At 40.9% G+C, this 15498-nt stretch overlaps 1 protein-coding gene across 4 annotated transcripts in view; it reads left to right on the forward strand.

Annotated features, from left to right (window-relative positions):
- Positions 1 to 6418: 6418 nt before the first annotated feature.
- Positions 6419 to 15498, forward strand: part of LOC136864130 (transmembrane protein 141) — a 41857-nt gene continuing 32777 nt past the window's right edge. Inside the window, exon 1 of one of the 4 annotated variants that reach the window (XM_067140742.2) lies at positions 6419 to 6469. The gene's annotated coding sequence lies outside the window, so the exon portion shown is untranslated. Of the gene's footprint in view, positions 6586 to 6711; positions 6764 to 6785; positions 6933 to 15498 lie in introns of those variants that run through there. The other 3 variants (XM_067140743.2, XM_067140744.2, XM_067140746.2) reach the window with 3 other exon arrangements.

Raw genomic sequence — 15498 nt, forward strand, 5'->3', positions numbered from 1 at the left:
TTCCAAGTATTTAAATAAGCATACTGTTTTATTTTATGGAAACCTATCCTTATGTTAATTGTACTACATTATTTTATTTTATGAGCCAAAGTAAATAATTTAGGAAACAGGTTGAACGACCTAAACTGCAAACAAAATAGTTCTTTACGAATTGTCATTACAGTTCGTTTACTCTGCAGAAGCATCCACATATATTTCTTGAAAGACCTAAACTGCAGACAAAATAGTTCTTTACAAACTGTATCTTTAAAGTTCGATTATGTCTCAACTCACGGAATGAACGAACTAAACTGCAGACAAAATAGTTCTTTACAAACTGTATCCTTACAGTTTGATTATGTCTCAACTCACGGAATGAACGACCTAAAGTGCAGACAAAATAGTTCTTTACGAACTATTTCTTTACACTTCGTATAGGTCTCAACTCATGGAATGTCCGAATGTACCGACTGCAGAGCATCCACATGTATTGCAGGTCTTTAGAAAATATATGAGTTTCTGTGTATGTAGCAAACATAATTTGTGAATTCTGGCTTTATTTCCTCTTGTCAGGCTGTAGTTGTAGACGCCATATACAAAATAAGATGTAATACAGAATTAAACCATCTGTTATTCTCTTGTTTTTAGGAACGAATTATGTCACGGCCGACTTGATGCGTCACTCTAGCTAGCTCCTTGAGCAAAGGGAGGGATCCAGTCGACCGTGATTATGTAGACCCAAGGTCTGTCTAGACAGACCTTGTGTAGACCAAGTCCCGACATTCAGCCGCTATTAGGCGCTGCAGTCGCAACGTGGAATCTCGTTCGTTTATTATTTACGTTCGAGAGAACGAGTAGAGGTGGGAACGGTAGGAGCGGAGCGGAGCAGTTGTTTTCGCTCGTCCTCCGGAGACCTCCGTAGTCCTCCGATTGAATTCACTGGCGGAAAATTCAAATGCATGAATGTGGGCAATGTTGTAACGGTGATATTAGGAGCAATTCCAATTTAGATTTCATTACTGTAGTCGTTTCAAGATCGCCGCATTTGTTGTTACGCTATGAATAACAGATTTTGATCTGCTGACATCCAGTTTGCAATAGGTACAGGTGGATAGAATACTGCAGACTAAATATTGGCTAATGTTATACCGTTGCAAATCATCATCATCTGTTTACCTCGTCTGTTTACTCTCCAGGTTCGGTTTTTCCCTCGGACTCAGCGAGGGATCCCACCTCTACCGCCTCAAGGGCAGTGTCCTGGAGCTTCAGACTCTTGGTCGGGGATACAACTGGGGAGAATGACCAGTACCTCGCCCAGGCGGCCTCACCTGCTATGCTGAACAGGGGCCGTGTGGAGGGATGGGAAGATTGGAAGGGATAGGCAAGGAAGAGGGAAGGAAGCGGCCGTGGCCTTTAGTTAGGTACCATCCCGGCATTCGCCTGGAGGAGAAGTGGGAAACCACGGAAAACCACTTCCAGGATGGCTGAGGTGGGAATCGAACCCACCTCTACTCAGTTGACCTCCCAAGGCTGAGTGGACCCCGTTCCAGCCCTCGTACCACTTTTCAAACTTCGTGGCAGAGCCGGGAATCGAACCCGGGCCTCCGAGGGTGGCAGCTAATCACGCTAACCACTACAAATGCAAATGCATTTACAATATTATTAATAGTAAAAAAGTTTAAGTAATAATTATATTCCATTGCATGTAAACATGTATTATATACGATGCTCTTACATTAATTATACTCGTAGCTCATTTATTAGGTAAGAGTACGTCCGGCTCCATGGCTACATGGTTAGCGTGCTGTGCTTTGGTGACAGGGGTCCCGGGTTCGATTCCCGGCAGGGTCGGGAATTTTCATGTTAATTGGTGAATTTCACTGGCACTGGAGCTGGGTGTATGTGTCGTCTTCATCATCATTTCATCCTCATAACAACGCGCAGGTCGCCTACGGGAACCAAATCAAAAGACCTGCATCTGGTGAGCCGAACTTGTTCTCAGACACTCCCGGCACTAAAAGTCATACGCCATTTCAATTTTTACTGAAGAGTACGAACTGTTTGGAACTAGTTATATGCTGTACCGGGCTGAGTAGTTCAGACGGTAGAGCCTTCTGAGCTCAAGCTTGCGGTTTCAATTCCGACGTTGCTCGGCGGTACTTGAAGGTGGTCACATACGATTGTCTCATGTCGGCAGGTGTACCGGCACATGAAAGAGCTCCTGTGGGACAAAATGCCGGCATCTAAGCGTCGCAAAAAACACAGAAGTAGTTATGGGAGTACAACAACAATAATAATAATAATAATAATAATAATAATAATAATAATAATCATCTTTCTATCAATTTACCCTTCAGGGTTGGGTGTTCCTTCGGACGCAGAGAGGGATCCCACCTATACCACCTCAAGGACAGTGTACTGGAGTGCGAGACTTTGGGTCGGGGATACGTTTTTTGTTTTGTTTTACGTCGCACTACCACAGATAGGTCTTATGGCGACGATGGGATAGGGAAGGCCTGGGAGTGGGAAGGAAGTGGCCGTGGCCTTCACTTAGGTACCATCCCGGCATTTGCCTGGAGGATAACTTGGAAACCACGGAAAACCATCTTCAGAGCTGCCGACAGTGGGATTCGAACCCACTATCTCCCGTATGAAAGTGGGTTCGAACCCCACTGTCGGCAGCCCTGAAGATGGTTTTACGTCATTTTCCATTTTCACGCCTAGAAATAGCTCTCCTTAGCCGTTCCTATCACATCGTCGCCATAAGACGGCATGGCGTAAAGCAAATTATTACAAAAGTAAGCGATAAATGAAACACGAATGATAAATGAGAATGTGTATATGTTATATATTCGCCTTCATCATACTTATAAAGCAGTATTTACTATGTCGCTAGCACATCCGTTGCGCACCGCTGGTGGAACTGCAAGCTAGCACACATTCAGTACTGTTGCTCCGTCCTCCGCTCGCCCACCGGAAACACCGATTGGTTTCCAAGCAACAGTTTACTACCCTATCCCTTCCAATCTTCCCCTCCCCCCGCAAGGCCCCTGCTCAGCATAGCAGGTGAGGCCGCCTGCTGAGGTACTGAGCATCCTCCCCAGTTGTATACCCGACCCAGAGTCTGACGCTCCAGGCACTGCCCTTGAGGCGGTAGAGGTGGGATCCCTCGCTGAGTCCGAGGGAAAAACCGATGGATAGAATAATGTAGACTTAATATTGCCATATATTATGCCCTTGTAAATGCATTTACAATGTTATAATAGTTAAAATGTTGAAGTAATAATCATATTCCATTGCATGTGAACAGGTGCTATATACGATGCTCTTACATAAATTATACTCGTAGCTCATTTATTACTGAAGAAAAAGAACTGATTGGAATTGTTTATATGCTGTACCGGGCTGAGTAGTTCAGACGGTAGAGCGCTGGCTAGTGGTTGGGACGGAGCCGAGCAGTTGTTGTGACGTCATCACCCGGTTGTACCGAGTAAACTCGGAGTGAATGTAATATAGCGGCACGTTTAAACACGTTATTGGTATGGCAACGTAAAGGTATTTCACCCATCTATTCAATGCCCTTCTCACAACATAACTGTCTCGCTTAAGACAGCAATGTTGTTTTCTGCTGCTGAAGTCGACCTGCTAATTTCATCTTTGTGATGCCTCTTGATATGATCCCACAAATTTGATGCACTACCACCCGTCGCGTAAATGCGGCCGCAAAATTTGCATTTTGCTGATGTTTATCATCAGTAATTTCAAAGAAATGCCATGCATCAGACGGTCTCCGTGGCATTTGTGGTACAAATTTCTGTAAAAATGTATTAAATTCATTTAAATATTCTAAAACATGAATACCATCTAAAAATGGGATTAAATATCAAATTAATACCACAATTATTTTCTAATATACTTTGCGTTATCTACAAAACACAACAAGCAGAGGAAATACAGACGCAAAGTTAATAAGCACAGACTGAATACAGGTACAATACACTTACAAGGGGAGGCCGCGACATTCGGATCACGGACTACCTTCAAACTTTGTACACATTTAGTAGTCCATTAGGACAACATAATGTGCAAGTAGTAATGGTTAGTCCACACCAAAGTTAATAAACAATGTTAACGAAACAAAGTTAATGAACAATGTTAACGAAAACATTTCTCAAGATGTTAATAAACTTTTGTTAACAAACCTTTTTAACATTGTGTCCACACCAAATAAACTTTTGTTAACAAACTTCTTTAACATTGTGTCCACACCAAAATATCTGTTTGTGAGGTTACAATGGATAGGGTCAGGAAGAAGAAAATACAGCTGCAGCTTTCACTATTTTAATGAGTGCAATTAGAGAAAAATGCAGACGCAAAGTGTGGCAAAGAAAAATATTGGAAAAGCGTTTAAAATTAAGTTTGGAGAGGACACTTAGGCCTATGTCAGAACTTTCAATTCATGATGCAGCAGGCTTTCAAAACTTTCTGAGAATGTCCCCACAAGACTTTCAGTTCTTGTTGACAGTAATTGAGTCTGAAATTGCAAGAAATGATACAAATTTGTCGGAATGCCATCTGCATTAATGTTAGACTAAGTATAACTTGAAGATTCCTAGCGACTGGTGATTCCTACCAAGGATCATGTAAGAGTGTAAGAGAAATACTCCTACACTTCACTTATGTATTTGTATGGTGTATATGAGTTGCTTGCGATTCGACAGCCTATTTCGAAAAATTAATAAAAGAATAATTCCGCGCTACGAATTTGCATGTTCTAATTGCGTCTTTGCGCATGTGCGAACCGAAATGTTAACGAAAACACGAAATGTTAATGAAAAGTTTCATTCACAAAAGTTAAAGAAATTTTGTTTATCAACATGCTCGAAAAGTTAATGAACACGCTATTTTGTTTATTAACAGACAGAAATGTTCATGAACATTGTTCATTAACAATGTTTATTAACAAAGTTAACGAAAACATCTTGGTGTGGACGCACCTTAAGGCGTATTACGAAGGCGTTCTCGAGAAAATCGCAAGAGAAATTTTCGCGTCGAATATGTACCAGTGCGTTGGGGTCACGAACATGAAACGGCGGTGGTCGAGTGGTTAGCGTTCAAGCTCCGTAATCGCTGGATCGAGCCCTGCTTCTCGCTTTGTTTTTCAACACTGGTCATTTTCTTTAAAATGCTATTTGTTCGGGGCGTCGATCCATGTGGATCTTTTGCCCCTACTGGCACCATATTGTATGAACTTGTGTGTAATTGGAATGGCGGTAGTGTGGAATGTTGTGTGTGAGGAAGGAAGATTAAGGATGTCAAAAACACCCAATCCCCAGACCAAGGATATTAATCATTACAATTAAAAAACCCTGACCCGGCTGTGAATCGAACCCGGGGCCGCCGAGTGACTGGCGTACGCGTTGCCCCCTACACCGCGGGGCCGGACAACACTGTTCATAGTTCAAAGGAAATATAATGAAAAAAGTGTATTCTACTTGCATGGATTTTTATCGTGTGTATATCGTGTATAGTCCGCCTCTGTGGTGTAGTGATTAGCGTGATTAGCTGCCACCCCCGGAGACCCGGGTTCGATTCCCGGCTCTGCCACGAGATTTGAAAAGTGGTACGAGGGCTGGAACGGGGTCCACTCAGCCTCGGGAGGTCAACTGAGTAGAGGTGGGTTCGATTCCCACCTCAGCCAACCTGGAAGTGGTTTTCCGTGGTTTCCCACTTCTCCTTCAGGCGAATGCCGGGATGGTACATAACTTAAGGCCACGGCCGCTTCCTTCCCTCTTCCTTGCCTATCCCTTCCAATCTTCCCATCCCTCCACAAGACCCCTGTTCAGCATAGCAGGTGAGGCCGCCTGGGCGAGGTACTAGTCATACTCCCCAGTTGTATCCCCCGACCAAGAGTCTGAAGCTCCAGGACACTGCCCTTGAGGCCGTAGAGGTGAGATCCCTCGCTAAGTCCGAGGGAAAAACCGAACCTGGAGGGTAAACAGATGATGATATCGTGTATATATATTAAACACTAACGATAAATGAGAATGTATATATATCATATATATTCGCCTTCTTCACACTAACAAAGCTGTATTTACTACGTCGCTACCACATCCGTTGCTCTTCGCTACTGGAAATGCAAAGCAGTACACATTCAGTACTGTTCCTCCGTCCTCCGCTCGCCCATCGAAAACACTGGTTTCCAAGCAACAGTTTACTACAGGAGAATACCGGAGGGATCGCTGCACTCGCACTACCGATTGCAATCATAGGAGCAACTGCTCCGTTCCCAGCTCTAAGAACGAGCAGTCGGCAGGAACTTTCGTTCATTTCGAACTGCTGCCAAATATAACTGTGACCTAGTTCAATAGTTCACTTTAGCGACTAGTTCGATTTGAACTACTCGTTTACGAACTACCCATCTCTACATGAAAACAGAAGGAGAAGAAGAAGAGGACTGTGGTACTATTATGTTGTGTTAGGAAAGGTGAACCTAACCAAAGATTTAAAATTGAAAGCTAGAGAACTGATTAAGTTATAGAAAATCCGCATTTTTTAAAACTTTTGAAGAGTAATAATATACATCTGGAGACTGATCGAAGGGTATCCATCATCTAGTTACCCTCGGGGAGAAGAATGAATTCACATATAACCTGATTATTCTGATAGATATTGAGGCATTTGTTTTTCTAAGTGTATATTTGCTCGCTATGTACGTTTAGAATGTCAGAAAGAAGTCTGCATGCTTGGGGTGTGGTATCATAACGGACTCAATACCACGGTCGGTGTTAAGGAACTTTTAGCTGCTGTCGTAATTTAAATGTTGCAGCTTCTCAAACGGAGGCACAACAACACACATGTTATTTATCTGGATTTTGTACATTTTTATTTGCTTTGAATAGGCTTTGATGCCCTCACATCAATTCACAGCAATTATTTAGGAACTGCAGGTATGTCATTGTTTTGCATACCCTCGGTTGTCGATTTTTTCCCCTCATGGTAAAAGCTAGTAGGGTAGTGAGGGGTAAATATGACACAGAAGGTGGGACAAATAAAAGACAAGCGTATTATGAGCACCATTTACTAGGAGAAAAAAATATTTGATTCACAGCATTATTTAATATACATAGAAGCATATCTTACAGTGAAATCATAAAATAGATTTGCATCGAATAAAGAGATTTTTATTTTATTTTATTTTATTTTATTTTATTTGAATACACTAGTAGATACACAGTGCAGCAGACATTCACTGTGAGCTGAAGTAGCTGAATGAAAACCGAGATGATCATACGTTTCTTCTGAGAGAGAATTCTGCTCATAATAATCATGTGAAAGGTTTACACACACTTGAGCTTTTTTAATAGCGATCTTTTGATGCAGCAGCTCAGGTATTTCAGTTTAATTTTCACTGTCACTTGAAAGTTCTGGCAATTTCAGTAAATCAGTATAATAATGTTTTCAGTGGAAAGTTCCTGAAAGACTGCCATTTCTTGGTCTATTGCTATGAGTTCTTCAACTGTGATAGTTGCTCCATCTGGTATGTTGGGAAGAAGACCAATGATTTTCTTGAATGCTCAGATTGATTGGTCCTTCTCAGATTCATCGGCCTCTGCAATAATTCCAGTGTGGAAGCTGCTGTTCCTTGTAGCTGAAACTTATCGCTTTGCAACTTCGATGTAGAAGAGGGCAACCTTTAATGACAAACTGATAATAGAATCATCATGGTTGATATGTTGAATAATTTTTTTACCCCACTTGATGCTGCCTATAATGTGCTTGAAAACTTCGAATTATTCCAGCATCTGAAGGTTGAAGATATGAAATTCCACCCTGATGTTTCTTAAATTAGCTGGAGTTGTGTGACATGGTGCATTGAATGATCTACTGTCACGACATTGTGGAAATCTTCGGTCCATTCATTAATTTGACAGCCTATTTTATTCGTTCTATACTCATCTTAAACCGGCAGATCAACAAAACACTGAGGGGTTAGCTGATTTACTGATCAGTGTCACTGTTCTTTTATCACTTCTGTCATTTTTTTCAACCCCTTATAGGGGCATTTGAGATTGTTTTATTGGGTCGTATACGTGATAAAATAAAGCACTTTTATCCATATTTTACACATTTTGTACTGTAACTTTTAGTGATTGCTGAAAGGTTTTTCCACACCCTTCTTCTACAGCTGTCAGATCAGCTTCTGCTGTCTCTTCTTCACAGGCTGCATCAGCTCATGGCTTTAAAATTAAATAGGCAACCATTACTGCACATCTGTGACACCTAATTTGTCACCTATAAACTTTACTTGTTCCTTAAAACACTTCAGTAGTTGCAGTTCAGTTTTTTGCATTGACTTCAGATATTTGAATAATCATAGCTGCTTCTAGCTTCTTGCTCTAGGCACTTTTTTGTTTTTTTTTGGATGATAGAAATGTTTTATCTGTCCATTTACATTTTTCACTTAGAATTACTCCAACACTTCGCTTCTTACGATTTTCCCTCACAACAAGCAAAAATGGTTTGCAGTGTTCTGCTGACTTGCAGAAGGATAACGTTCTTTATAAGCACGCACCGAGCTTGATAGCTGCAGTCACTTATGTACGGCCTGTATCCAGTATTCGGGAGACAGTGGGTTTGAACCCCACTGTCGGCAGCCCTGAAGATGGTTTTCTGTGGTTTTCCATTTTTGCACCAGGCAAATGCTAAGGCTGTACCTTAATCAAGGCCACGGCTACTTCCTTCCCACTCCTAGCCCTTTCCTGTCCCATTGTTGCCATAAGATCTATCTGTGTCTGCACGACGTAAAGCAACTTGTATAAGGACGCACTTCTCACTTTTTCTTTACACTCTTAAGTTGTTTGGTTATTCATTGTAAAATACAGGACAGACTGGACTGAAGTTCAAAACAGAATAAGATTTGTTAATGTCATGCTCTTTATCCTCAAATTGCTTTGTCCAGGGTTCCATGCTTTTCTCAGGAATAGTGGTAATTATCCATAAAGAAATTCACATTTACTCGTATATCAAGACTATCCATTCCCACAACAGGTAAATCTATACCACCATGCCACTGGCTATTTATTTATTCATTGATTCATTCATTTCTAGGAATCGAATCTGGGGCCCTCTGAATCAAAGGCGACTATGCTGACCATTCAGCAAAGGGACCGCCACTAGTAATAATAAGCAACAGATACTGAGAATTGTTAGCATCCCCAGCCTGGTCACATTCCTAAAGTATCACACAAGAGCCCTGTTTCGTGGTTCTTGATGATAATTTTAAACAAACAGTTGACAATATGTTAAGTTCATTTATAACATCGTATGGCACTTCTGTACCTTTGCCACCAGTGATGCATGGCTCTAGGAAGAGTTTGGCATTATATCAAGGTATTTATTTTCATTTTCTGTTTTCATAAGTAATATCTATTAGTTGCTTGTGGGCGACAACCAGCGATGGTGGTACAGAAGTACCAACTATTACGGATTATCCGTAATTATTACGGATTTCCCCTCACGATTGTGACATTACAATCAAAAGAGAAATTATTACAGAAAAGCAACATTATCACAAAAAAAATAATTCCTATGGGAAAGAAAGGAATCTCTTCGAGCATTACTGCTCAACCCTCCACGTTTCAATGCTTTTGACTTGGCAACGATACTTCGATCGTCACTTCCTTTTGCTACCCGTGAGCATTGTGAAATTCATTGTGAATAAAACTGCTCTTCTCCACTATAAAATGTAATATTGTATTATTGTAGTATTAAGTGTACCTGACAGTATCTGTCCCACAGAAATAGTTTTCAGTGTTAAAAGGAAAAACAAAACAAAACAGGAGGACTTCAGGCCTAGATTATGGACATCTACACAGGATGCTAAATAGTTTATTATGTCACCTATTCAATACATTAGAAATTTTAAACATTTATGAATTTATAATTATTTCCATACAAGACATGTTTCGCCCTTCTTTGAGGGCATCATCAGTCATAGTACTACCTCAAGGCATAAATCGGGTACCTGATTTGTAATTAAATTGTACATACTAAGATATAAAATTGACATATTACAGTAGGAAAAGTCAAGAGAAAAACAATGTTCATTGATGATATAGATAACAAATATATCAGTCGTCGGCTGTAAATTATTAGTTGTGAAGGATAACAGCATCAAAATGTTATGGTATGTTCTATAAAGGATGACTTAACATATTAACATGGGGCAGTTTAAGGTAAGGATAAGTGACTTGCACTAATAGGTACAGGGTATTTGACAGTGATCAGCAGCAGTGGCCATATGAAGTATTGACAATATATTATTAGAAATGTTGGTAACTGTTATTAAAATTTCATTAAGAAACAGTGTTCATTGAGAAAACAATGTTCATTAATAAATGGAGTTTAAAGGGGTTATATTAACTTATTTATAAACACAGTAGTCAGCAGCAATGCGTAAAATCACAGGGTATTTTAGCAGTGTCCAGCAGTGGTGGTCCGAAGAATCATTGACGCTACTCTATTAGGAAATCTCAGGAAATTATATGGTTTATGTATATATTTACATGGAAGCAGAAAGGGTACAAAGTGTCTGGCACCAATGTTCATAACAATAATTATTACCGTTGGTTGATTATCACAGTTTGACAGGGCAACTACACAGTAATATTGACGTTATTCTATTGAACAGTTGGGAAATTACAAGCTTATTATACATATTAACAAGGGAGCAGTTTGAAGAGAAAGGATACAAAATGTCTGGCACCAATGTGCATCACATTATTTCTGCCGTTGTTGATGATTGCAGTATTTTTTTTTTTCCTAGGGGCTTTACGTCGCACCGACACAGATAGGTCTTATGGCGACGATGGGATAGGAAAGGCCTAGGAGTTGGAAGGAAGCGGCCGTGGCCTTAATTAAGGTACAGCCCCAGCATTTGCCTGGTGTGAAAATGGGAGATTGCAGTATTAACAATGCAACTACACAGTAATATGCAGTGTGGTCTGACATCAGTTCACAATTATTGGAATGCTAGGAAAAATTATCCAATGTTTTCTAAAATTGCCAAATGAAGTTCTATTAGGCGATAGTCATACTGGAAGCTGTCTGGTTGAGGGCCCGGGTTCGTGAATATGGCTTCTTAAGCAACGGTGAATTTGGCTGGCGTGGAAGGAAACTTGTTTGGGTGTCGTAATGTTTAGGCATAATTTCAGTGTAGTCAAACGAAAGGTCGTTGAGTACACGGTGCATTGTGAATGGCAACAATGACGGCAGTTATTTGTTGATAATTGTATTTTCTTGGAACGTGTTGCGTGGTTAGAATCTTTCACTTTTGAGTTTTGTTAACTTCTTGATAACTATGAATGCTATGTGAAAAATATGAGTGTGAGAATGTTGATGAGACTTTAAACGGAAATATTGCCATAATGAAAACATGAAGAACATCGGTACAAAGTTTTTGTTTTTGTGATGCTGGCCTAAGTGAAATAGAATGGAGTTGCTTTTGGTATAATCCGCAGTGGATGGATTAAATGACTGATGATGCCCTCAAAGAAGGGCGAAACATGTCTCATATGGAAATAATTATAAATTCCTAAATGTTTAAAATTTGTAATGTATTGAATAGGTGACATAATAAACTATTTAGCATCCTACATATAGTATCTTCAGTACGGATCAATAATGATATTTATCAGTTGCAACATCTACACAGGAATTGCTTATTGCTCAGAAGATGAAAATGTCATCATATGGGGAAGGATGCTTCAAGAAAAACCACGCTGAAAAGCAGCTGCTGGGTGTGAAACAAGCTACAAGTGATGTTTTATGACAGAACTAATTGGCAATGTGCAAATTTTATTGTGTAATGTGATATACTTTAGAATGGATTGCTGTCAGAAAGGGCAAAGGGGGTGTCATTATCGAGAAGAGAGGAGAATGCTTTGTATTTGACTCAAACATTTTCTGAGTGGATGGGGGATTACTGAAAAGCCACATCAAAGGTTGGCACCTCTGGTGGTATATCGGGTAGTGATGTACTATATAGGGAGTTGTTTGTATTAAAATGTATACATCAGAAATGTAATAAACGAAACCCGTGGGGTTACAGCTCTGATGGGCCTTGGTCTACTAAGTGACTGCTGCTCGGGCTGAAAGCCTGCAAACTATGAGGTGACAGGTCTGGGTGTTTGTGTCGCCTTAATCATTTCATCCTCATCAGGACGCGTGGGTTGCCTACGGGCATCAAATCAAAAGACCTGGATCTGGCGAGCTGAATTTGTCCTCGGACACTTCCGGCAGTAAAAGCCATACGCCATTTCATTTGTGAGGTGACATGGTCTAGGATTATACCTATATAATCTTTATGTATAACAATTATAGTTCTGCATCTGCTAAGGGAAGCCTTAAATTGTTCTTAGGATGAAAATAAAAATTGAATCAAATAAGTAAACATTGCACTTAGGGGTCATCCATAAAATACGTTCACTCGACCGTGGAAGTTGTTGGTGAGGTGGGGTACATGATGGGGTGTTATCAGAATGTGACAGAAATGTACAATGATTTGGGGGACCGGTGAGTTGGCCGTGCGGTTTGGGGCGTGCAGCTGTGAGCTTGCATCTGGGAGATAGTGGGTTCGAGCCCCACTGTCAGCAGCCCTGAAGATAGTTTTCCATGGTTTCCCATTTTCATGCCAGGCAATTGCTGAGGCTGTACCTTAATTAAGACCATGGCCATTTCCTTACCACTCCCAGCCCTTTCCCATCATTGCATCACCAAAATCCTTCGATGTGTTAGTACGTCATTAACCTACTAGCAGAAAGAAAGAAAAATTCAAAGAAACTTGGTATGGCACCTTGAGATCATAAAACTCGATTGACTCCAAATGATAGTTATCTTTGAAGAAATTTATTGTGGGTGGGTAAATACATTTCTTTTCTTGGTGTATCTCTGTATGCTGTTCAGTTCCTAACTTGAATCTTATTGTGGGATCCACAATTACACCTTGCTTTGTGTATGCTATCATGTCAACCCTCCAAGTTGATCCATTCACAGCAAGGCAGGAAATTTCATCATCGGCTACCCAGCCCTTCTTTATCAGGGTGTCATCTGTCTTTGACCATACAATGTGATGACGCTAGTTTCGAATGAGCATTCCATGGCCACACTGTCCCAAGAGGCGAGCCAGGATTTCAGTCCTCAAGGAGCCATGTGTGCACCGGGTACCGTCTGAAGACCGAACGGGAATGGCTCAAATTGCAGCAACATTTACATTCATCTTTAAACACGCCATCCACTCCAAAGTAGATAAACCGCTCTTGTTAGATACCTGCTTGTTAGCCTCCGTCATAACGCTGTACAATGCTACCCTCCTAACATCTTGCAGACATCAATTTTAAAGCTTCAAACTCGTGGTTACGCAGTCCTTCCTGCAATTTGATCACTGATTATGTCATTCGTTTCTGATGGTGTAGGAAAATTAAGGCAGTCACATTCAATTTTTAAGTTATCTTCCAACATCCTAAATGCATTTACATATGCATTTTTTATTTATTTACAGTCTTCTTTACGTCGCACCGACACAGATACGTCTTGTGGGAACGATGAGATAGGAAAAGGCTAGGAGTGGGAAGGAAGTGACTATGACCTTAATTAAGGTGCAGCCCCAGCTTTTACCTAGTATGAAAATGGGAAACCACAGAAAACCATTCTCAGGGCTGCCAGCAGTGGGACCACATTTGCATTATCAGCCATCATTAATGGTGTACATACATTACAGTGCTGGAGGATGGCTTCCCATGCAGCTCGAATGCCAATTGATAAGAAAAGCATCTCTTTAACAGAACTTTGTTTAACCTTGTGTATGACTCTTAGGCCGATATTAGCCGTGGGTGACTAGTGGCGCAACTAGTTGCCAGAGGATTTAAGTACCGGGCGATCAGTGGCGCAACTTGTGAATAATTGCTCAGTGCATACCGGGGAATAGTCAGTTGAGAGAATGGTGTCCTACGAAGAACTACTTCTTCTTGCTCTTCTATTAAAAAGGAAAAACCGAAGGGTTAGGAAAATGCGGAAACATCCTATATTTGTTTCTCGACTGACTAGAGGATTATATTATACATTGTCTGACGATCTAAACGAGGATGACAGTAAATTTTTCAATTACCTGCGCATGTCAAAGTTGTCATTTTACGAATTGCTTGGCTTCATAAAAGAAGAAATAATGGGAAACGACACAGGACTAAACATGTGTTTCCCAGTTGAGCTGTAATTCACTAATATAGCCATATAATGGATCAATGGTACTTGTAAATGTAAACGATTATAGAATTTTTATGGGTATTACATATTTCCATACAAGAGTAGAAAATGTTTTATAATACTCACATACCGGGCCAGCTGGCAATCCGGTTAGGAGCGTGCAGCTGTGAGTTTGCATCCGGGAGATAGTGGGTTCGAATCCCACTGTCGGCAGCCCTGATGATGGTTTTCCGGGGTTTCCCATTTTCACACCAGGCAAATGCTGGGGTTGTACCTTAATTAAAGGCACGGCTGCTTCCTTCCAACTCCTAGCCCTTTCCTATCCCATCGTCGCCATAAGACCTCTCTGTGTCGGTGCAACGTAAAGCCACTAGCAAAAAAATATATAATAGTCACCTAAAGTATTCTACTCGTTTTCCTTCGAATTCAGGAATAAAGTTCTTTAAAATGCTGTTCCAAGAATTCAGTGTTTCTATTTTGTCATTGTAAGCTTTAGTTCTGGAATCCCATGTGATCAGTTTTCATTCTACCTCAAAAATGGTCTTCAGTATTTATTTGACTTTCAGATAATTTTGCCATCTCCTTCATTTGCTGTTGAAGTTAATTTGATGTTTCCGTGTTCAATAAATAAACTATCACAATAAGAAAAATATTCACTCTACCACAGCATGAGATCAAACAAGGTAATGAAGAAAGATAATGGTTAGTTGGATCTCTGACTCAATTGCGTTCCATCTTCCGCATTACGTCAAGCTGGTGTGAGAACGCGAACTTGAGTGACATTTCCTTATGCGCAGGGAGGTACATCGGGCGACTAGTTGCGCCACTATTTGCCCACGGCTAATAGGCTACATTTACTGCAATGCCCCGTCACGCATTTGAGCAACTAAAAGTCGCCAGGGCAGTTGCCGGCTCAGATGATGGCCGGCAACTAGTTGCTCAGTTGCGCTACTAGTCGCCCGCGGGTAATAGGCTCCATTTGATCCAATGGTCCGTGACATGCCAGAGCAACTAGTTGTGCCACTAGTTGCTCACGGCTAATAGCGGCCTTAATGAAGCTGGTGGTAACTTCAGGAGCGGTGCCATCTGTAATGGGTATATAATATTCGGCCATATAGTATGTACTGGTTCTTCTTCTTCTTGTCTTCGTGAGGCCTCTCAGTATTAGTTCCTAATTAATGTCAACCTCGAAGATCTTTTGCTGCTACCATGTTTTTCCTTCATTCTCACCTAGATATACCTGCTCCTTTCACA

Source organism: Anabrus simplex, chromosome 2 (assembly GCF_040414725.1).
Source record: "Anabrus simplex isolate iqAnaSimp1 chromosome 2, ASM4041472v1, whole genome shotgun sequence".
NCBI lineage: Eukaryota > Metazoa > Arthropoda > Insecta > Orthoptera > Tettigoniidae > Anabrus > Anabrus simplex.